The sequence below is a fragment of the Gasterosteus aculeatus genome, chromosome 4 (genome assembly GCF_964276395.1).
Source record: "Gasterosteus aculeatus chromosome 4, fGasAcu3.hap1.1, whole genome shotgun sequence".
NCBI classification, from domain to species: domain Eukaryota; kingdom Metazoa; phylum Chordata; class Actinopteri; order Perciformes; family Gasterosteidae; genus Gasterosteus; species Gasterosteus aculeatus.
In genome coordinates this window covers 30,359,778-30,382,689 of record NC_135691.1, presented here as the reverse complement: position 1 = coordinate 30,382,689, position 22,912 = coordinate 30,359,778, and the positions used below count along the sequence as shown (strand labels likewise).

At 48.5% G+C, this 22,912-nt stretch overlaps 1 protein-coding gene across 15 annotated transcripts in view; it reads right to left on the bottom strand.

The window, feature by feature from the left end:
- wnk1b (WNK lysine deficient protein kinase 1b) overlaps window positions 1–22,906 on the bottom strand; it is a 66,184-nt gene extending 43,278 nt beyond the window's left edge. For all 15 annotated transcript variants that reach the window (XR_013467262.1, XR_013467263.1, XM_078100257.1 and 12 more), the window contains exon 1: window positions 22,767–22,906. The gene's annotated coding sequence lies outside the window, so the exon portion shown is untranslated. The remainder of the gene's footprint in view (window positions 1–22,766) is intronic.
- Between the last annotated feature and the right edge of the window lie 6 nt (window positions 22,907–22,912).

Here is a 22,912-nt window from a genome sequence, read left to right as displayed (position 1 = left end):
AGACGGCGGCGAGGGGGTTGATGGGGAGGGCGGGGCGTGTCCCGGATAAAACGATTACATAATATCGGAGGACTATCCCTTTACAGCCCATTAAATCGTAAACGCCCGGGCTGAACTTCTCCGGTTTCGCTCCGGGGATCGTCAACAACCGTCGGCATCCAATCCAATAGCGGCACTTCGTGTTCCTGGTGCACCGCGGCGGATTACATGGGCGCTCGGCTGACGCTATCAGCCAGTTTCGGATAGAAGTCGAACTCAAGAGCGGGCGGGGGGACAAAGGGAATCGCTTTGAAAAGGGTGTGAAGTTCACTCACCTTTCGTGTGTGTGTTATTCTAGATTTAGAGAGTGAGAAGGAGAAGACGTCACGAAGGCCCAACAGATCAAAGAGCACGTGACGGAGACAAGTACTCTACCTTTTCCCAAAGCCCCCCCCCCCCCCCCCCATCGGATTTGTGACCAGTGGCCCTGTGAAGCCGTGCTTTGATGAGTTGAGCCCCGTTATGTCGCTATGTTGTCATTGTGCAAGGGCACGCTGCCGACACATTACTGATATAACTGACAAGTGGTGGCAATGATATGCAGAGAAACGTGGTTTAAAAAACGGGTTTGTTCAGCAATATTTGGGTGGGAAATAGTTGTTGTAATCGTACCTTCAACTATGACTTTTGATCTTGTGCTTTCCCCCCTGTCACACCTCCTCGCGCTCGTCTTTTGGTTTTTGGCCTTCAGCCGTGGAAGTTTTGATTTTTTTTTTTTTACTTTTTAGCATTCGCACCGTGACGGCGTTTTCTTTTGGGACACTAGCAGAGAGGTGAGTGAAAGCATACGAACTAAATAACACCAGCGGGCGGAACATTCAAAGCGGTCCACTTTTACGCTGTGTCGTCCTACCAACCGCTTCAGAGAGAGCAGCCAATCGCGTGTTTACATGTGTTGCTTTGGCACAAACACTGTCGACATATCTGTGTGTGTGTGTGACAGACACACACACACACACACACACACACACACACACCGATATAGATGTCTGAAGCACATTCACACAGTACAAAACCCATGTGTACGAGTGACAAACAAATAAAACTGCCTGTCCTGAACAATAAACATAGGAGGGGGGGGATTAGCTCATGAGTGGAACGAGATGAGACAGAACAAGTGATTTTAAAATGGGGAGAGAAATAAAAGTCTGCAGAACAAACAAGTTTAAAAGAAATCAGACGTGCAAGTCAACAATCCTCTGTATCTCGCCGCCGCCGCAGCCCCCCCGGCGTTGCTCCCGCGTGTCTTGTCCCTGCGCTCACAGCGGCCTACATTTCCTCTGCGGCCTGGTTGGCGTGGGACGAGGGAGAGGAGCCGATACGGGGGCTGCAGACGATCACAGAAGTTAAAAAACAGATGCAGGCTACCGACAGGGCCGTCCTACGACAACTGAGGAATCAAGAGACAACTGGACGAGTTCCAGCCAAAAGTATGTGTGTGCATGTGTGTGCGCATGTGTGCATGTGTGTGCGCATGTGTGCACGCGCGCCTCTCTGAGTCGTCTGGCGAGCGACTGTGGTTTTGTGACATGCAGGTTTTGGGGTTAATTTGTTCCAGATGAGAGTCTGTTCCTGCCCGAGCCGGCTACGAGACATTAGCCTAGTTCCATTTTTATTTTTCTTGTCCCTTTGCCCAACACTCGCACGTAATTTGAAGCAAACACGTCGAAACAAAGTTATGAATGAGGCCAACGTTTCATTAGCAAAGACAAACAGCCAAAAACATTACTTTGGCCAGTTTCCTTGCTTACATACAAGGAGACAATAGATGCATGAGTGAGTCCATGCAGATGCGCACACAGGGCCGACAAAGAGGGGGAGGAAAGCGGAGGTGACGTGAGAGCCGGGGCGACAATGGAAGAGGGGTTAGGGGAAGAGGAAATGGGCATAATTGTCCTCTGAAGTCATCCCTGCTGGGACGACACACACAATGCCGAAACGTTCCACACTCGGATCTCTCCCGAAGCAGAAGTGAATCACGCCCGGCTTTTCTTCCACCCCCCCCCCCCCCCCAACGGTGACATTAAAACGGGAAATTTCAAGGGAGCCAGACGAGAGCCGGCGGGTGAAAAAGCCCGGTTCGATAGCAACAGCAGTTTCCTTGACAGCTGGAGCCGACAATGTGCAAACTGTGGCGCACTTCGACTGAGGAGAGGAGAGAAGATGAGGGAGGCAGAAATGGGGGTCGGATTATGTGACACTATGCTGCAATAACTGTTTGAACATCATGCGCACACACACACACACACACACACACACACACACGGTGTAGGGTTACTGCAGAGGTGCCTCTCTGTCTCGGTAATGCCTCTCCGAGAGACAGAATTGTCAATGTCACAAGGACTGAGTGAGTCTGAGGCGCACATCAACCAGAAACACACGGCCTTTGTTGAGCAAAAAACCACATGCTTCACAAAAAAATAAGAAACTTGATGCTGCTGGAAGACGACCCAAGTATCCCAGTTAAAAGAAGAACGTCAGCGAGCGGGAATACAGTCAGAGATGTCGCCAGCATTTAGATTGATAAGGGACGAGGGGGTAAGTGGTACCGGGAACTACGAGGCTGGAAGGATGGAAGAGGTACTGGGAGTGTAGGGAACGCGAGCGAAACGGGGAAAGGTGTTTGAGGACGGATGGAGGAGTCGATCAGAAGGAACGACGGGAGAGCAGCAGATGTTATTGGATGAGCACCGGTGGGGAGAAGTACTGAAAAAGGGGTGTGGGGGGGGGGGGGGGCGGGGGGGGATGCGAGAGGAGGCGGAAGGACGGACCAGATAATGAGCTGTGACATTTAGACAAAAGCCAAATTGTACGACTTGGTAATGAGCTTCATTCGCAGGAACTATAAGTGTAACGACGACAACGGGGGCCACAGTAATGAGCCCACGCCACCAATTCTCACACACACACACTATTACACCACGATAACCACAAGGCCCAATTAAAAGTCTTTAAGAAGACCTTCTTATAAAAGAAGACCGTTCATCCTGGAAGTGACAGCAATAATTGGTTGTTCTTCAGCGGGAAATTAGTTTGTACTTTTTAATTTAGAGGTTTGTTCTCATCATGTAGAGTAACTGCTTTAGTATTTTGGCTTCTTAAAGAAGGTCTATAATTTAAGAAAGTTTGATCAATTATCTCTCCACATTCCACATCAAAAGTTACCTCAACGCAAAACATTTCTGCGGCTGCTTTTCTCCCTTTTGTATGCCGGACGAGGACGAGGATGAGGGGAATTTTCTATCCCAGCAGCCTCTGCTTCGGAGTAATGGCCGACAGGCGTTCTTATCAGTACTTGCACAGTAACGTACAGCATGAAAAGGAGACCCTGTAATTAATCATAGTACATCTGGCTGCAATTACCTTTACAAGGTCCTGTACAAGAGCTGTGCTCCTTTCAGCACAGGGATCCACGTGCACACACACACACACACACACACACACACACACACACACACACACACACACGAAAAAAGTCCCGCAACGGGCATGCAATCCATAACATAAACTGAGGGCAGGTACGCGAGGTCTCCAGCTTTCTTTCTTTGGAGACAAAGGCGGCGCTGAGCGATGACGAGGTGATTTCTGAGGCTCGGTTGAACACAACGGCGGCTCAGAATAGCCGTAAAATGAGGCATGACAAAAGGGAGGCGGTGAACGAGACGCTCCTCTTTTTACCCGTCCCGCCCCGACCGTGGAGCAGCCGCGGCCTGAAGGTGAAGCGAGAGGGGTCATGCAAGTTGAAGGTTCGAATTTTTAACAAGGCGAGTAAGTGGCGGGCGTCGCGGCAGCTGTTTCTTTCTGATGTTGTTTGTGTAAGAAAAGACTTGTTGATAAGTTGCGCAACCGCTTTGAGAAATCGCAATCCACATTAGGCCGCAACAGAGGATTATTTTCATTAGCGTTTTGTGTGATCATTCGGGTCTGTAACGTGTCAGAAGACAGTTAAACTAAATCTTACACACACTGGGGTGAAAGAAAAAGAGGGGAAAATGTGGAGAACTTGTGGGGGCCAAAATAGACAAAGAGGGGGTCATGTCAACATAAATTTCTGGCCGAGACGAAAACATACACAAAAAAAAAAAAAAGAAAGCAGGTGCGTGCTTGCGTGCATCACGCCGCCGGAGGTCCACCGGAGGTCAGAGAAACCGGGCTGGAAGCCAGAGGGAGCAAGTAAGGAGGTCTAAAAGAGCAAAGCGTAAACCAAGTATGCATGCACACAATGGAAGGGGGGGGGAGGGGGGGAGAGCGGGTTGGGGGAGCATGTGGCGACAGTCAGCAATTCAGGTGCAAATCCTTGGAGGAGAAGAGAGACGTGCGAGTGTGTGATTGTGCAATGATCCATCAGTTAAATGCTGTAACGATACAAGTCGGGATATTTTACTTCCTAAGACTTTCTTTCTGTGACCTCGGATTCAAACCTTTAAAAAAAAGGCCTTCGTGTCAAGCTCGACTTCCTCATACGCCAAACATTTTTACGGGGCAATATTTCCACTTATTGTTTACACACTTGACAGCTTAACGACGCCGAGGCGTGCTATAAATCTTCATAAATCTTTCTCCACATGCCGCTGAAGCTGATTCAGTGACAGGTGTGTTTGGGACTCTGCGTGCCGTTATTATCTAGATTCATATCAATAGCCAACGCACTCGTAAAAATGCCTTTTTTAAATGTGCAACTTGTGGACGAGTGTCGCTGCACACCGCGAGTCAACCGCTGTCTGCTCGCCGTTCTATCCAATCCAATCGGATCCGCCATGGCGGGGATCTCAACAGGTTGTGCAGCTAGTACCGTTTAAAAGGAAGGAAGCGATGGGTACAAAGTGCAGCACGTGGGGCTTTTAGTGGGCAACCGTATTTGTACACGGTTTCTCCGAGGAAAGATTCTTGATAAAGTCACAAGCAGAAGTGAGGGGAGTAGAAGTCGCCGTGGACGCAGGGAATCAGACTCCCGACCAGGATTCATATTGGGAAACCTAAATGGCCGAGTCAAACAGAACTTTTACGTACTGATGGCATGGCAACGAGGATTTAATGGGCTCTTACTGAAAACCCAAAACGGCTGCCTCATCACTTTGCAATCGGGTCAAACAATGAGAAACATGAGTCATTAGTACACACACACACACACACACACACACACACACACACACAAAATGACAGGTTGCTCGCTCACATCCCATGAAGTCAGCAAAGGACATCGAAAATGATTCATGTGTGCCAACTCTTCTTCTTTTCTCCTTCTCCTCGAAGGTCTCTCTCCCCTTACCCCAAGACCACTGACCCCAAATCCACCGCCTCCTCCCCACCCCCAGCATGACTAGCTGTACTCTGTTTGCATGTAACTGTGTTCATAAATGTATCCATGCAAACGCGTTCGCGGTGACAAATCCATCTGCATTACATCAGTCTTAATGAGCATTTATATAATGGCAAAGATAAAGTCAGGGCCGTTGGACAAGCTGAACCCACAGTGGGATTAAAAGGACAAATGCACATGCTATCAAATCACTAGAGAAACCGCTCCTCTTTAACAAAAAAAAGGTTGGATTTAAACTCCTTCAAAAATGCAATAGAGCTGAATCAACAGATTATTTAAGAGTTTAACAATCAATTTGATCTATATATCAATACACACACACACACACACACACACACACACACACACACACAGTTTACTAGGGCGAAAGTAATTTTAAATATGATCCAGATGCCTTCATGTGTGAAGAAGAGAGTAGAGGAGAGGACAGGTCCGGTCCAGGACACTAGCTAAAATATGATTCATGTGCAACACCTCCAGCTCAAGAGACGCAAGACTATTTATAGCCAGCGAGAGAGAGAGCAAAACGGACAAACATCATTCCGCACAGAGGAGGACAGAGCGCCAGGACAGAGGGAAAGAACAAGAGACCCCCCCCAAAAAAGGAGAGCAGAGTCTGGCGGCCAGAATAAAAATTAAAAAAAGAGATGGAATAATTGTGCAGCAGACTGAGAAAACACCAGGAGAACAGTGACAGGCAGCGACAAAGCCAAGCTAAAGAGAGCATCACATGTGCAGAAGAAAATAGCATGCGTGTGTATGTAGCCGTCTCACGGCTGAGTCACTGAGAAAAAGCCCGCCTGCCAACAAAACAAGAGATGGCAAGTCTCTTTTCAAAATGTATTTTCAATGTATTTTTTAATGATTCATGATTCAACCTGCCTGATCAAAGAAAAAGGTAAAGGAGGATACGACATTATTTTGAGTGAACCTGATTCCAGTGGCCTCAGGGTGAGGTTGGGTTTCATTACTGCATACATTACTGCGGTTCTATTAGTGAAAGAAAAAAAAATACTTTCACACTTTCTCTCACGCGGAGTTATGATTTGCCACCCAACAAAGGTGTGTGTGTGCACACACTGTTTACTCCCATCGTATCAAATATGGGATTTAAGAAAATCCAGCAGCTGTCGCTCTTTTTGTTTCATTACCGGAGCAGGAACGCTGGCCGGTAGGACCAGTTTACGTCATGTCCCTTATTAACAAAGACACATCCAGGAGCAAAACAAAAGGGCCATACATGTCGTTACAAAACAGGAGAGGGGAGTCATCATCATCATCATCATCAGAAACCCGACGTGAAGCGCCACACCTGAGGCCTCAGAAGAAAAGAGCGCGCTGACTCTCCGCCCTGCTGTCGGCCTTCCTCCGCTGCGCGCCCCGTTCCCACGAACGAACACGAGCAGCGGCGGCGCGACGTGTGGCAGAAACCACGCGCATGGTGAGAGGCGGATCCCCCCCCGCATCGAAACAGCGCTCCAGATGTTGAAGGCAGAACACAGATAAGATTCTCCCCTTCGCTGCCCCCGTTCTGCATCTACCCCCCTCCACCACCTCCACCACCACCGTGCCTGCTTCGAGCTACCGAGCTGCAGTGGTGGCAGTGTTTGGGCTAATTAAGGACGTCCCGTCCCCCCCGCCCCACCACCGTCAAGGGCGTTGACTAAAGTACTTGGCATAAGCGCACCGACTGGTAAGGGCATGCAGGTTCCTGTTCCAATGGGGGGAAGAGGGGGGGGGGGGAGGAGTACCCGTATCATCCTCGCAAAGGGCCACGGGGAACGTATTTGGAGGAGCAGCACTCGATTCATTGTGAATCAAACACCTGATGCACAGGATAATTACAGGGTCAACTGCAGCCGAAAGCCAGGTGTCAATCACCCGGCGGGGGGGGGGGGGGGTGGGGGTGGGGGGGAAGGAAGCGGTGTAAGAGTACACCGGCGCTACGTAGATGGGCGCAGAGGCAGATGGCGGGCGGCTCGACCACAGCATCCGAAATATGCCTGACAGACAGAAATAGCGGCGCGTCTGTGCGCGCCAACAGTGGCCCCCGGGGTGCGGATGTGCTGCAGACCGGCGGCGCGGTTCAGGCGACTCGGGGGGGGGGCGGCGCCGCAACTGCTGCGCGGTGCGGGCGGCACACAGAACGTGGGTACGTGGGTTCGTGTTCACCCTCCCCTCACATGCCATGTTTGTTTGTTTGTTTTTTCAGAATTCATGGAAGTAAAGTGGTGAATTGCAACACGAGAGAGATTCCAACTGACATTTCGAATAATGAGGGGAAGTGAAGCGGCGCGGCTGTACGAGCCACCCTGGGGGGAAGGGGTGGGGGTGGGGGGGGGGCGCATCTGGATATTGAATCTACAGGGGCAGACAATGCATGAGAGTGCACAGGTTGAATGGGACTACCATCAGACCACAGGGGATCCGCAGTCCATTACCTTCTAAAGCTGCCCATTAGCTTTCTGTCCCACTCTCAGCCCCCCCTCCTCCCCCCTCCACCACTTACTCTCCCTCTGTCTGCATCTGTGTGTGTGTGTGAGAGACAGCTGACATTTTCCTCTGCGTCCTCATCTCAACCAGTGTCTCCTCTCTGGCTCATCTCCACCTACTGTGTTCATTGAGGTTTTTTCCGTTCCATTTTGTCTTAAGTAATAAATCCACGGATAAGAGGAGAGCAAGTCCCCTCTATGTGTGTTGAGTACACCCGTATGACTGTCTCTCCTCCGCACACATGAGCACTAGAGGAATTATTTCCGATCAAACATTGCTGGAACATTGCATCTCATTTGCCTCCTGCTCCTCGGTGGAGGAGACGCCCGACCTCCACAACAGAGGTTTGCCGATTAGCAACCCGTAACACAATGAGTAGACAACGCACACAAAAGGAAGGACAACAGTAAACAAACAGACCTGACCGCTCCGTCAACTTTGCTTTGTTACAACGTGTGTGTGTGTGTGTGTGTTTGGACGCACACCGTTTGTGTGAGCAGGAAAGACGGGCGGGACAATGTTTGGCTTGTGGGCGCGCGCTGAAGCTGTAATAGCAAAAACAAAATGAATGTTTTGCAAGATATTGTAGTCATAACAACTCATTGCTAGATTGATGTCAGCAACAAATTCACGTCAATAAAAATCTCATTTTGTGTTTTACTCTCAATCACATTCCACTTCTAGTAACGTATTGGCCCGCAACAAAAATCACCTCGTTAAAATGCCGGCGTGCGCCGCCAGTGGAACTTGATCCTTCTCACAAACCGTCTGAATTCATTTGAGCAATAATCCGACAAAGGCCCAACAGTTACCAACATTTCTTAACCCAGAAAATACTAAAGATCTTAAAAACTCTGTCTCTCGTGACATACATCCTTTGGGAGAACGCAGGATTAGCTGCTGTGATGTCATATCCTGATGGTTAATGCTGATGGGCTCCACCCCCGAAGGTCCACGATTGACGGGAGGACGCGGTGGGAGAAGCAAACGGCCGACGCCGATGTGCTCGGCGAGCCGTTAGATGGAGTCGTCTCGTTACCCGATGTGATTAAATCATTCATGGCGGCACTTATACCTGCTTCTCCTCATGTGACAAGCGATCGGATCGCCTGCGCTTTGTCCACACTGATCAAAACAACAGAAGCCACGTGAACAACCAATCGTGCTTGGAAGTTTGGGGGCTTTTTCCTTTTTAGGAGATTCTTCAAAACAGAACAAACTTTTTTTTAAGATCACTAAAAGTGAAAACACGCGTGTGTGTCCCATTGTTGTAGGTTCTTTATTTTAGTTATTGAACTTCTGGGTGAAAACCAGGGCAACATTCGAGCTAATATTAAAAGGCACCTGTGAACATCTCTTTCTGATTCCAACAATATCCTCCAGAAGCTCACAGGTTGCATAGAAAGGTTATAAATACAGGAGAGTTACCGTAAAGGACCCACACAAGATAACGTCTGCTGCCGGGATCAAACATTTGGCCCTGGGATTGTTGCAGATTGCACACCTTCTCTCCGCTTGTGGCGCCTTGAAAGCGGAAAGCAGGTCAAACACGCCGTCTCACAATGCCGCGGTCTGACGACGCGTTAAAAGAACACGACCTGTGCCGGACGGCGGTTGCAAGAGACGCAGCTGTTCATCCTCGACCGCGGCGTTCTTAAAAAAAAGGACAGACGGGGCTTTCCCGTTGCATTCAGCCCGGGGCGCCGCATACCATCCGCGTGACCTCGCTCTGCGGCGATTACATCATGCGAACCGGGGCTCATGAGGGATCGACTCCTAATCTGGTGCGGAGAACTTCCTACCTCATCGCCGTGTGTGTGTGTGTGTGTGTGTCATCTCATTGACTCAGCAGTGTGGCAGGCCAACTCTCTCTCTCTCTCTCTCTCTCTCCACTAACTCGCCCCAAAGTGACCGTTGAGATAAGAAAACCTGGCTCGACCGCTTAAACGCGGTGGCATTAATGACAAAAATGGGCCGTTTAATGATCCGTGGCATCAAACCTAAACCACACAAAAAAAAGGCACGGAACCGCTGTGACTGTGCGCTTGTTCTTCCTCCTACACTATCAGTGTGCAGATGGCATATTTTTATTCGCATCCTATCTGCTATAATTTCATTGTCGAGATGATAAATTATGTTAATAACATTCATTTCAAATGTTTGGCCCATATTCTATTTTGGCCAAATACATCTATATCTATATGAGGATCCCTCATACGTTTTATTATATGCATTATTGATGATTGTTACGGCCCTTGGCCTGTTTCTGGTCGTTCTCCTGCCCCTCCTCTCGTTTCAGGCCTAATTGCGGACACCTGGGACGATGGGGGTTAAATGGGAGGTTCTCTGCTGCATGAGGGGGTTCTTCCTGCGCTGGTCTGGCGACGGGAGGATCAGATGCCGCTCGGTTGGCCCGTCCGGCTCCATACCTCGCTTGGGGCTCCAAGGACGTGACAGATGCACATTTAAGTTTATTTGCGGTTATGTCTTTTATTTTTACAACCAACACTTGCTCCCACACATACCACACATCCCTACACTTGCTTTACACCACTGATACTGCCGTTCACACCTCATCGTTGGTTTTGTTGTTTAAAGTTGTGTTTGAGGCACAATAAACTTATGTTTGGCACCGTTGCTCGTGGCATGGTCTCCCCTCTTTTGTTGCGGCCTTGAGTCAGCCGTAACAAGTTGGGGGCTCGTCCGGGATGCGCGTGATTTATGCTAGTCATTTGGTTTTGTTTAGTGAGCGTTGTGTTTGGATTTAGTAATTTGTATATGAGCGCTTGAGGGGCATATGAGAACTTGAATGGTGACTTTTTCCGTGCGTGTTGATTGGCGGTTGAGGGGAAATCCCGTGACGCCGTTGCCCTTATATGATTAATTGTTGCGCTCTGGGAGACGTGCCTGAGTTTGATTAGTTGTAATTTGTGTGCTGGCGTACTCGAGTGGGAAGGATTGGGCGTGTGTTTTGGCCGTGGGGGGCTGTTTTTGGAGACGTGTGAAGGTAAGTGACAGTTTGTTAAAGTGCACTTAAGTTGTGGGCTGGCGTTTTTCCTTGTAGGCCTAGCAGCGTGTCCCAATAGGGGGTTAGCTGCGTTATTGTTTTAGTGTGGAGGTACGGCGGGTAGAGCTTCCCATTTTCCCTTTCCCTACATCGGCTCGGGAGCATGTCCGTGGTTTCAGGGGGGTTGCCAGTTTGCTGGTCGCCTTTACCGGACCATCGGGTTGTAAATGCATAAAAACCCACCGCTACGCCTCACGAAGACTAGGGTACAGTAAGTTAGCGTTTGGGATAGGTAGTTAGCGGGGAAACGCCGTCCTTGGGGCTGTGGTTGAAACTGAAAGCCTTTGTGTACTGATAAATTTGTCACTTAAGCTTCGTCTCTATTGGTGAATTTGTTAGCCATGGATGAAGTGGTGGAAGATTTTATTGAATCGCCACAGGAATGTGGATTAGATATTTGTACTAAGAAACAATTGATCAGGATTGCTGAGTATTTTAAGGTTGATATTGGGGATAGCCGAAAAACAAAGGACTATGTTAAAGGTAATTTGAAAGCGAAATTGTTGGAAAATGGGGTTTTGATGCCAGGTAAGGTTGACACTTTGGGTGAATCATCTCTGTCGGGAAGAGGAAGCCCAGTTGGTTTATCGTTTGAGCAGCAGAAAGAGTTGCTTTTGTTACGTATTAAAGCTGAACAGGAGAAAAAGCGAGGTCATTGGAAAAATGATTGTTATGCTCTGAAGTCTCGTCCAAAACAAGCGTTTTCTAGGGCTAATCCGGTGATGTGTGCTGCGTCTGCTACGGACCAGGAATTAGCTGGAATCACTGGAGAAGGCAATTCAGAGTTGAAATCTTACTTGCCTTTCATTACAGAAGGTGTTGTTTCGTTAGTGGGAAGCAAAGAGCAGGTGCGCATAAAGATCTTACGTGACACTGGTGCGTTTGACTCATTTATTGCAGCTGCAACTTTGCCATTTTCAAATGACACCTTTTTGGGCTCAAGCGTTCCTGTAGTGGGAATGGGTTTAAAGGTTTTGAATGTACCACAACACAAAATGATGCTGCACTGTGATCTTTTCCAGGGGGAGGTGTCCGTTGGCGTGCGCCCAGCGTTGCCGATGGATGGCGTTGCTATGATCCTGGGTAACGACATAGCCGGTGATAAAGTATGGGCTGATGTATCTCCGCCTGCCAGAGTGACGGTGACTCCTCTGGTGTGCAGTAAGCCTGATGAGAGTGAGGTACACTTCCCTGATGTGTTCAGGGCCTGTGCAGTAACTCGTTCAAAGCGTGTGGATGGTGATCACTCTGAAAGTGTGGCCTCCAGTCCTCGCCTACGTTTACCTGTGGTCCCCTGGTCTGTTTCTCATGATGAGCTGATGCATGAGCAGAAAGTTGACAGCACTTTGAAGTCTTGTATGGGTGGGGTTTGTTCCCCTGAAGAGGTCAGAAATCGGTCGTGTTGTTATTTTTTGCACAATAATGTCTTGATGAGAAAATGGACGCCTCAGTTTGAGGGGTTTATTGGTGATCCGATTTATCAGGTGGTTGTTCCTTTAAAGTATAGGAATATTGTGTTGCAGATTTCTCATGACCAGTCTGGACATATGGGGGTCAGGAAGACGTGTGACCGAGTTCTGCTGTATTTTTTTTGGCCTCGTTTGAAAAGGGATGTGGCGGCGTACAGTAAGTCGTGTCACACCTGTCAATTGACAAGTAAGCCTAACCAGGTTTTGAAGGCCGTTCCACTGTGTCCAATACCAGCTATAAGTCAACCATTTGAGCATCTAATTATTGACTGTGTTGGTCCATTGCCTCCGTCAAAGTCAGGTTCCAGATATTTGTTGACAGTGATGTGTCAAAGTACTAGGTATCCTGCAGCCTACCCACTGCGTAGTATAACGTCTAAGTCGGTGGTTCGCGCATTGTCCCAATTTATTTCTATTTTTGGAGTTCCACGGGTCATTCAGTCAGATCAAGGGTCAAATTTTTGTTCAAAATTGTTTGCTCAAGTACTAGAACAGTTGAATATAGTTCATAATTTGGCGTCTGCCTATCATGCTCAAAGCCAGGGTGTTTTGGAGAGGTTTCACCAAACACTTAAGTCCATGCTGCGCTCATTATGTGTTCAGATGCAGGGTGATTGGGAAGAGGCTTTACCGTGGATGTTGCTGGCTGCTAGAGAGGTAATCCAAGAAAGTACAGGATTTAGCCCTAATGATCTGATCTTTGGTCATAAAGTGCGGGGTCCTCTGGCTCTGTTGCAGGACAACTGGAAGGAGGCTCAGCCTCCAAGTAACCTACTGGACTTTGTGAATGGGTTCAGGTATAGGCTCTATATGTCTCAGGAGGTGGCCAAGAAGAATTTAGCAAGGGCACAAGCTAAAATGAAGGAACGTTATGATTGTCGAACTGAGCGTAGAGAGTTTCTCCCAGGTGACCAGGTTTTGGCTCTGTTGCCCATAGTTACCTCTCCGTGGCAAGCAAGATTTTCGGGACCATTTTCGGTGCTGAAGAAGCTGTCTGATCAGAACTATTTAATTTCTACTCCCGCTCGTAGGACCAAGGCCAGGCTCTGTCATGTTAATCTTTTGAAGCCTTATGTCTCCCGTGCATCATTTGGGAGTGAGGGGGAGGTGGAGTTGTCTGAAGCTCGTCCTGTCTGTTTGGCTATGCCATCGTCCTCAGTTGTGTTAGAGGTGGAGGATCTAACAGGGCCGGATGAGGTTATGTTTTCTGGTCGGCTAAGAAATAAGGAAGCTTTAGATAAACTGGAACGCGTTTTGGGTCATCTAGAGTCTGGTCAGCGGGTACAGCTAGTTAAACTGATTAGAAGTTTCTCTTGCCTATTTGGAGGTACGCCGTCACGTACAACTTTACTAAAGCATGATATAGACGTTGGAGGTGCGAAGCCCATTAGGCAAAGATTCTACCGTGTTCACCCAGAGAAGCGTAAAAACCTGGAGGATGAGATTAGATACATGCTTCATAATGGAATAGCAGTTCCCTCTGACTCTAGTTGGGCCTCACCCTGTCTCTTGGTCCCAAAGCCAGACAATACTCCTCGGTTCTGTACAGATTTTCGTAAAGTGAACGCAGTTACCAAGCCTGACTCCTTCCCTCTTCCTCGTATGGAGGATTGTGTTGATCAAGTGGGGGGGGCGAAATTTGTGACTAAGCTGGATTTACTTAAAGGTTACTGGCAAGTGCCATTGACAGACAGGGCAAGGGAGATTGCTTCTTTTATTACACCAGGGGGGCTGTACTCCTACAATGTTATGGCTTTTGGTTTAAGGAATGCACCGGCAACTTTCCAGCGCCTAATGAACTTGGTGGTGCGTGACCTGGAAGGATGTGCAGTGTATTTGGATGACGTGGTGGTATACGCTGACAACTGGGAACAGCATTTGGGGCGTGTTCAAGCTTTGTTTATGCGTCTAGCTCATGCTAGTTTGACAGTGAATTTGGCAAAGTGTGAATTTGCTAGGGCCACAGTGGTCTACTTGGGTCGTGTGGTTGGCCAGGGGTCGGTGAGACCAGTGCGTGCTAAAGTATGTGCAATTGATGACATCCCAACACCAACGACAAAGAAGGAGCTCATGAGATTTCTCGGTATGGTGGGCTACTATAGGTGTTTTTGCAGGAATTTCTCTACAGTGGTCGCACCTCTAACTGATCTTCTGAAAGGGAAGACGAAGTATGTGTGGTCTCCGGTATGCCAGCAGTCCTTCGAGAGGGTAAAAGCTCTGATATCGAATGCTCCGGTTCTAGTGGCTCCTAGGTGGGATCGTGAGTTTTGCCTGGAGGTGGATGCCAGCATGGTTGGGGCTGGGGCAGTGTTGCTGCAGAAGGATGATGAGGGGATTAACAAGCCTGTGTGTTTCTTTTCCAGGAAATTTAATTGCCACCAGCGAAATTACTCCGTCATAGAGAAAGAGACGCTTGCGCTTATTTTGGCGTTACAGCATTTCAGTGTGTATCTGGGCTCCGGTCCGGTGGTAGTTTTCTCTGACCACAATCCTCTAACCTTCCTCAGCACTCTACAGACTCCTAACCAGCGCCTGATGCGCTGGGCTCTCCACCTCCAGTCCTACACTTTGGACATTCGACATATCAAGGGGCGGGACAATGTGGTGGCAGACGCGTTGTCCCGGTCTCCAATGTGTTGGGTAAGATATGCCGCCTAAAAATTTGCGTAGTTTCATGGGATACCTGCAGCTCAAGGGAACCCGTAGGTGGTCCCTGTTTTGTTAGGGGGGGGTGTTACGGCCCTTGGCCTGTTTCTGGTCGTTCTCCTGCCCCTCCTCTCGTTTCAGGCCTAATTGCGGACACCTGGGACGATGGGGGTTAAATGGGAGGTTCTCTGCTGCATGAGGGGGTTCTTCCTGCGCTGGTCTGGCGACGGGAGGATCAGATGCCGCTCGGTTGGCCCGTCCGGCTCCATACCTCGCTTGGGGCTCCAAGGACGTGACAGATGCACATTTAAGTTTATTTGCGGTTATGTCTTTTATTTTTACAACCAACACTTGCTCCCACACATACCACACATCCCTACACTTGCTTTACACCACTGATACTGCCGTTCACACCTCATCGTTGGTTTTGTTGTTTAAAGTTGTGTTTGAGGCACAATAAACTTATGTTTGGCACCGTTGCTCGTGGCATGGTCTCCCCTCTTTTGTTGCGGCCTTGAGTCAGCCGTAACAATGATAGACTGGAAACCAGAAAATATTGCCTGGGGAAATTTTAAAAAGTCTTCTGCCATTTACAGACATTTCTTGGCCAAAAATATTAGCAATATATCCCAAGATTAACCAATAACGAAAGTTAGCATGAGCTGAAGCCCTTCAACTATACGAGTAAGGCTCAGTACACAAGCGAGCTGCAAACCTTTTACTACTTCGGTTTCACACTTTAGGTGAATTAAACTTAAATTAAATTAAAAATATTTTCACGGAGCAGATTTGAGCTCTTGAATCTTTACCCGTCTCGTAAAGTTTAGTTCAACATTACAATAAAATAGAGTTTCTCCTCCACCTCCATTTCTAAGCTTCAAATCTTTTTTAGGTGAGTAGACACATGCAGCCACATGCAGCCACACGGTCTCTTTCTGCTCTAGTTATGCTCCGCAGATGACAGTCTACCGCTATTTATAGCCGCTTTATAGCCCAGACAGAAGAAAAAAAATCTTGTCTCTCCATTTGATCTGTCTCTCTCTCTCTCTCTCTCATCTCTCACCCCCCCCCTTAAGGCTTTAGTTAGGTCATAGAGGATGGAGAGAGGAGGAACCAGAGCGACAGTAAGGGGAGAGGGAGGAAGGGGGGAGGGAGAGAGACAGCACAAGTGAAAGACGCACAAAAGCGGAGGGAGAGCGACAGTTACCAACAGGGACAGTTGCACACAGACAGAGGGCATCAATACCACACTTTGTTCTTCCCATTTCCAGACAAAGTGAACCTGTTGAGACCCAAACGCATCCCTGCCGTTTGGCTTTAGTGCTGGTTTGTTTGTTGCATTAATTAGTTTCACCTGAGGCAGTTTTGTCTGTAACTACTTTGTCGATTTGGAAAATAGATTTTCTGTGGGATGAATATCACATATCTGATCACATATCTGAAAAGCTGCAGTTCGACAGTAGTAGTTCATTTTGACAGAAGATTCTGGTGATTTATATGAAAGCTTTTAGTTTCTTTTCATTTAGTTTCATCTCATGAAGACATTTGTCTTCCTCATAGAGAGCTTATTTTCTCCACTGATCCAAAAACAATGGGATTTTTCTCTTTTTGCCAAGCCAGTGGATGCTAACTTCTGATTGGCCAACAAAAAATGTGTCATCCGGGAGCACACAAGCAAAATCAAAACCCAAAAACGAGTAATATTTTAGCCCTGAAGTCAAACTATAGGGTACAGATTCCACACACACAGATCACGTGTTCACGCCAACTCACACACACACACACATTTGCTATATATTCCATTCCATTAAGAGAAGACATCATGTTGTTGGAATGCGGGGAATCTGGGAGGGGTACAATGAAACCAGGGCGCTGCTCCCTCCTCAGACACACACAAAATAAGAGGTGAACACAGTTCACAGGAACTGGAAACAGGAGCTCACACACACACACACACACACACAGACGTGGAGCATAAAGCTTGCAAGCACAGGTCACTTTACGCTGATGCAGATGACCAGCAGTTTAGATCTATTTTAGACTGAGGTCACACACACTTTGTCACTGTATGGTCTGGTCTATTGAACACACACACACACACACACACACACACACACACACACACACACACACACACACACACACACACCCCTGCTGTCGCTGGCTGACCTGCAGAGAGAATGGGGTGCCACTGTAGTTCCCCCCTCTCGCCGTCGTTTGCTGGTCATGAGTCAGTTCAACGTAATGTGATTAGCGGATAATCAAAGAGAGACGCCTGTCCATGAAGGCAGAGCTGCATGAAGGTCAAATGACGCGTGTTGAAGAAAACCTCGGTTTATCTAAATGCTGTAGTCTTTAGTTAGCAGATGTTAGCGCCGCCTACGCATGTAGCACAGTTTTCACGCCTCAATTCAAACTGTTTTTTCTATAGTTTCTTATTAAAAAATAAAATGAAAAGTTCAATTTCGACCAGAGCCACTGGTCCGGGCCTCCTATCAATTAAACCAAAGAAAATAAAGCGCCCTGGAGGGCCCGCCCCCTTTCGGCGGCGTAGTTCACGCCGTCGTTTCACATAACGCTTTGGGCTCACGATACAGCGTCTCAGTTCATTGTGTCTAGAACGCTGTTCATCTGATCCCAGATTTCTTCATTTCAGGCCGAAAACAACGTGACCCAACAATCCCCTGCAGCCGATCCGCAGCCCGCCGGCCAATCGGGGCTGGAGAATATCCAGGAAGTGATTATTTTCACAATGTCAGTATTGTTTTACGCTTTCTGGGCAAAAAGGAAAAACGCAATAACCCTTTTTTTTTGTTTTTTGCTAATCAGGCACACGCGAGCGTGCGTGTGTGTTATAGCCAAATTAGTTTCAAGGCTTCCTTGAGTACAATCTAGTGTCGTCTGAGGTACAGGTCCTGTTCTCAAATATACATGTGTAGTATTTCTGCGCCTCATCAACTTAGCATAAAGCAGATCAGAGATGCCTCCAAAGTGGGGATCACCAACAGATCAATCATGGAGAGAATGAGCAAGCAGCTGTGAAAATAATCATCACTCGTCGTTTGAAATTGGAGGGAAAGAGATTGATGCGATGCAAAGGAGAAGTAGGGATTAAGGCGGACGAGGGAGGGAAAATAAAGAAGGAATAGATGGAGGAGATAAAGAGAGGGGCGAGGGAATCTGATTTAAAGGGCAGATGAGGCGGGATGAGGAAAGAAAAAGAGTGTGAGGCATTTCATCATGTCGCACCGACGCACACACACACCAGCTGTGAGCACACAGGGCCCTTTCCATGAGTCAACACACACCCCTTTTCCAATTATGACACACAGCAATTATCATAAAGTACACGTGTTTATCAACACACACACGTACATGTACATTAATATTCAGTATGATTAACCTCCAACACACACCCTCAGCAGCTTCTAAAGCGCCTCTCACTCAGCGCTTTTCATTCGCTGGAGGACTTTATTCAAGGTGCCAAAACACTTAATCAGCTCTCTGACACAAACACACACACACTCAAAAGTGTGGGTTCAGGATTACACTTGCTCCTCTTTCTACTAAATAAATACAGAGAGTGGGAGGGAGAAATGTCAGTCCTTGAACACACACGCAGTCACACATAACTAAGCCTGAAACCTGTCAAGTGAGATTTGTGTGCCTGCGTGCTTGTGATAAAACGCTACTCACCAGTACAGACCCACACGTCGCATTTGTAACTGTATTTGATTGACTGCGGACCGACTGTCTGCCACTTTATAAACACTTTTACGCCTGCTTCTATCTGAAGGCCCGAACCCTGCCAGCACGACCCGAAAAGGGCACCCGGGTCACGTGACACCTCGGCCTTGCGCTGCAATCGATGCTAAAGAAGGTCTTAAAGAGGCAGGGTGGCCTGACCTTACTGGTTAACATTACGGGAAACTCGGTCTCTCTCACACACACACACACACACACACACACACACACACACACACACACACACACACACACACACACACACACACACACACACACACACACACACACACACACACACACACACACACGGAAGGAAGCACAGGGACAGCTTGCATATGAGGAAGTGACGGCTTCTCTCCCCCCCGTCCTCCCCCCTTCCCTCTCCGAGCTGGTTACTGACACGTGACAGAGACACAGGGGGAGCGAGGTCGAACGGGAGTCTGAAACGTGGCGGGACAAAGGCGAAGGCAAAAGGCCGACGGGGTCTCACAGAGGACGAGGGACTCGACGCAGCGAATCAATTGACACATCCGCGGCGGACTTCCTCCCAGCGGTTTGCATGACAGGAAACCAACTCGTTTGGCCTCGAGACGACCGGATCCCCGCGGCCCGGAGATGCAACATTAGCCCGCGGAACAGCTGGAGAGGAACTTCTTCGCGGGGTGACGTTACCGCGGCGATAGCGGCAGCCGACCCGCACGCCCGTGTCGTTGGTGGGTGATTGTCCATCTTGGCTGAGACGGAGAACGGACTCCTTCCGACTGTGCACGATCGTTTTAAGGTGGTCCTCAAACAAACAAACAAAAAACTTCTGTGTTTAACAAAACAAACATTTGCACTTGGGCTTTTCTATTATTAAACACGTGAGCTCATCTGCAGCGAGGCTCCGCCAGATGAATAAGTTAACAATCCCCAAAGCTTGCTGCAGCACGCACACCCCCCTCTCTCCCCTCCCCCCTGTGCAGACGTACGTTTACATGTGCTCAGGCATTATCGCAACTGCTAATATAAGAGGTAATCGGTGAGGCGATAAAGGAACAAAGTAAAGTATTTATTCATTTAAAAAGACATTTATTTAAAGCCAGCATTGAAAACATTTACCAGCAAATGTTTAATCTGCAAACAGAGTCTCTGTCAGTGTGTGTGTGTGTGTGTTTCGGGGGGGGGGCGGGTGGCTGATGCTACATCACACAGACTCAATCAGCACTGAGAGGCGGCCTCTGCTTCGACACAGCTGCGTTGTGCCGCTTTAGAAATGTGAACCTCGGGGAAAGTCGAAGCGAGTAATCCGGGGATATTCATCCTTCAGTAAACTACGGGATGCAATGTTTAATCTCTCTAACTAGTCTGCCTTTCCCGGGTCTGGAAACCGGGCTTCAGGAAGGTTTAATATGTTGAATACAGTTACGGGGGAGGGGGGGAGGGAGATACGTAATTTTATTCAGTATGTAATAAAACAGGTATAAAGGTGCTCGCTTGTTAAGGCAAAGCCTCTCAATCTGCATCTGTAATTTGAGATTAAAGTGGAACAGAGACTCTATTGTTCGGTGAAACTTCTTTTTAAATGCCTGACGAACACTCTCGACGAGCATCTCCGTCTCCTCTTCCTTCCTCCTGCTGCTGCCGCTCGCCCTCATTTTGGGGCTTTTTACCCTCCTTCTGGCCTTTTACCAACTAATGGACGGGATGCAGGCCAGCAGCGGCTTAAAATGGGTCAACACTGTACGCAAATTGCCGCTGGATTGAATTTGTCCGACAGGAGAGCGCCGAGCCACGGGCCAGCAATAGAATATCTCATTACTAAAAAAGAAATTAGCAAATTGTAAAATAAAACAAAATGGATTAATTTACAAAGACTCTGAAATTGGTGAAAAATGCCCAGTTTCCCTCTCAAGGGGCCGTTTGAAGGAGGACAGTCTTGAAGTCCCAAACGTGTATCTGTGTGTGAGAGAGTGGCGGGGGGGTTGTGGGGGGGCTAATCCGCCTTGTGTTGCAGTTCAGAGAGAAATTTCAAGGTCTTTGAGTGCCAACACAGCTGAGGGCCTAAGGTCACACACACACACACACACACACACCTCTTCGTTTCGTCCTCAGTTCTTCTCTGCTCCTCTCCCTCCCCCCTTTTTCATTTCCTTTGTCTTTACTCTTTGCTTTTTTCACTCCCTTCCTCCCTCCTGGCCGTGTTTCCCTTTTCTCCATTCTCTCACTGAACTCCTCACGTGACCGCCTCCCTTTTTCACCTCTCAGCTCCCGGTGTTTCCTCGACGACTCCGTCCCCCTCCTCTCAATCTCCTCCTTAGACCACCGGTTACCAGAAGTTTAAAAATAAATAAATATGAAATTCTCTTAATTTTTTTTTTAAACGTATTCCATCTAATCCAACTTTTCACCCCTCATCCGTCCCGCTCTACCCCCCCTCTACCACAGTTGAGCGCTGGACGGGCTCCCACTGATCGCCTCAGACACCAGGGGGGGGGGCTGAACTTTGACCTTTACCCCTCCTCCCTCCATCCGACATCCCTGCCTTCTTATAGAACTTCATCTCGTTCCTTTCCCGCCCTACTTCTCCTTTTTACCCTCCTCATTTAACTTTACCACGAGTTCCCCACCTGATTGACGGCCCTCGACAACTACGAAATAGGGAACGGAATTCGGCGAGGTCAACAGGTATTTACGGGTTGGTAACGGAGGCCTTCTCTTTTATCTCTCGTTCCGAGGGAACGGCGTCCGCCTCTTCTTTCCCATCCATCACCGCGCAGTCGAACAGAGCGTCTACAGATAAGCCGAGTGACCTTCCCTCTCTTTCCCGCTCGCCTCGTCTTCATCAAACCAGCTCTTCAGTCAAGCTTACGCAAACTGTCAGCCTCGTCTCCCTCCTCCTCCTCCTCTGTTTACATCCATCTCTGGATAGCAGAAGTTAACCTGCTTTGGATCAGATGCCGAAGAATGTAAAGATGCCACACCTCACAACTATCTCTGAAACACACACACACACACACACACACACACACCGAAGAAAAGTTCCAGATCTGTGAGACTCCCACAGATCTCTGGTTCCCGTGCCCACCCAGAGAGCGAGTGTGATTGGCTGTAGCGCATGCGCGTGTGTGCCTGATTCTGTGTGTGTGTGTGTGTGTGTGCCTGATTCTCTGTGTGTGTCCGTGTGCGTGCATGTGTGTAACTTTACTCCCACCGCTCTGCAACATGTCAGCAGTTGCTCAGTCACCTTTGAGACAGACAGACTTTATATTTGGACGATTCGACGATGATGATGTTACCGGTGTGATAAACCACCTCTTCCCCCCCTTCTTGACAAACAAGAGACAGAGAGGAGAAGAAAGAGGCATGTGTTTCTCAGCGTTTGTTTTCCTGATAAACAGAACCAGCGTTTCCTAGACGCCGGGCGTCAGGCGAGGCCGATTTTAGCTCCTGAGATCGAGGACGACTCGAGGTGCGTCTTGTGACGGAGACGCGCACGGCGACTCGAAACACGTGGTAGCAGTCGATCGCGCACAGGCCGGCCTCGTTGGGACTTTTCGCCTGTTCCGATCAATCATCTACGTTTTTTTTCAAATGATGTTTACCGTAGTTTAAGTTGAATCAGCCTTCCAATTCATAAGAAGATTCCAAACCACTTATCCATCTTTCTGAGACACACACACACACACACACACACGCACAGCAGAAGTTGCATCAGTGCACCATAATGCAGAAGCCGCATCCTGTGGTGAACTGGGTCGTCCTGTCTCGCATTTCACACGGTCTGAGCAGGATGCTCTTGTTGGCGCTCATGTACCCGGCGAGGTGACTTGGAGCCGCCCAGTGCAACCAGTCTGGTTTGAGTCGCAGAGAGACGACTGCTTTGTTTTTTTTAGCTGCTTTATATGAATGATTTACTTTACATTTAAATAAAGTCGAATCCAGATAAACAGAGAAAAGAAGACGGAGAAGAAGAAGAGGGGAGAGTTTCTGGGTCTGGACTCACCTGTAGCTCGCACCACGCCACCTCCACAGTGGTCTCCGTATCCAGTCCTTTGTAGACCGTCTTAAACGACCCTCTCCCGATCTCAATGTCAAACTTCAGAAAGCGCCCGTCGGGCGAAGTCCCCACCGCCTTCGTCTCCACCTCCT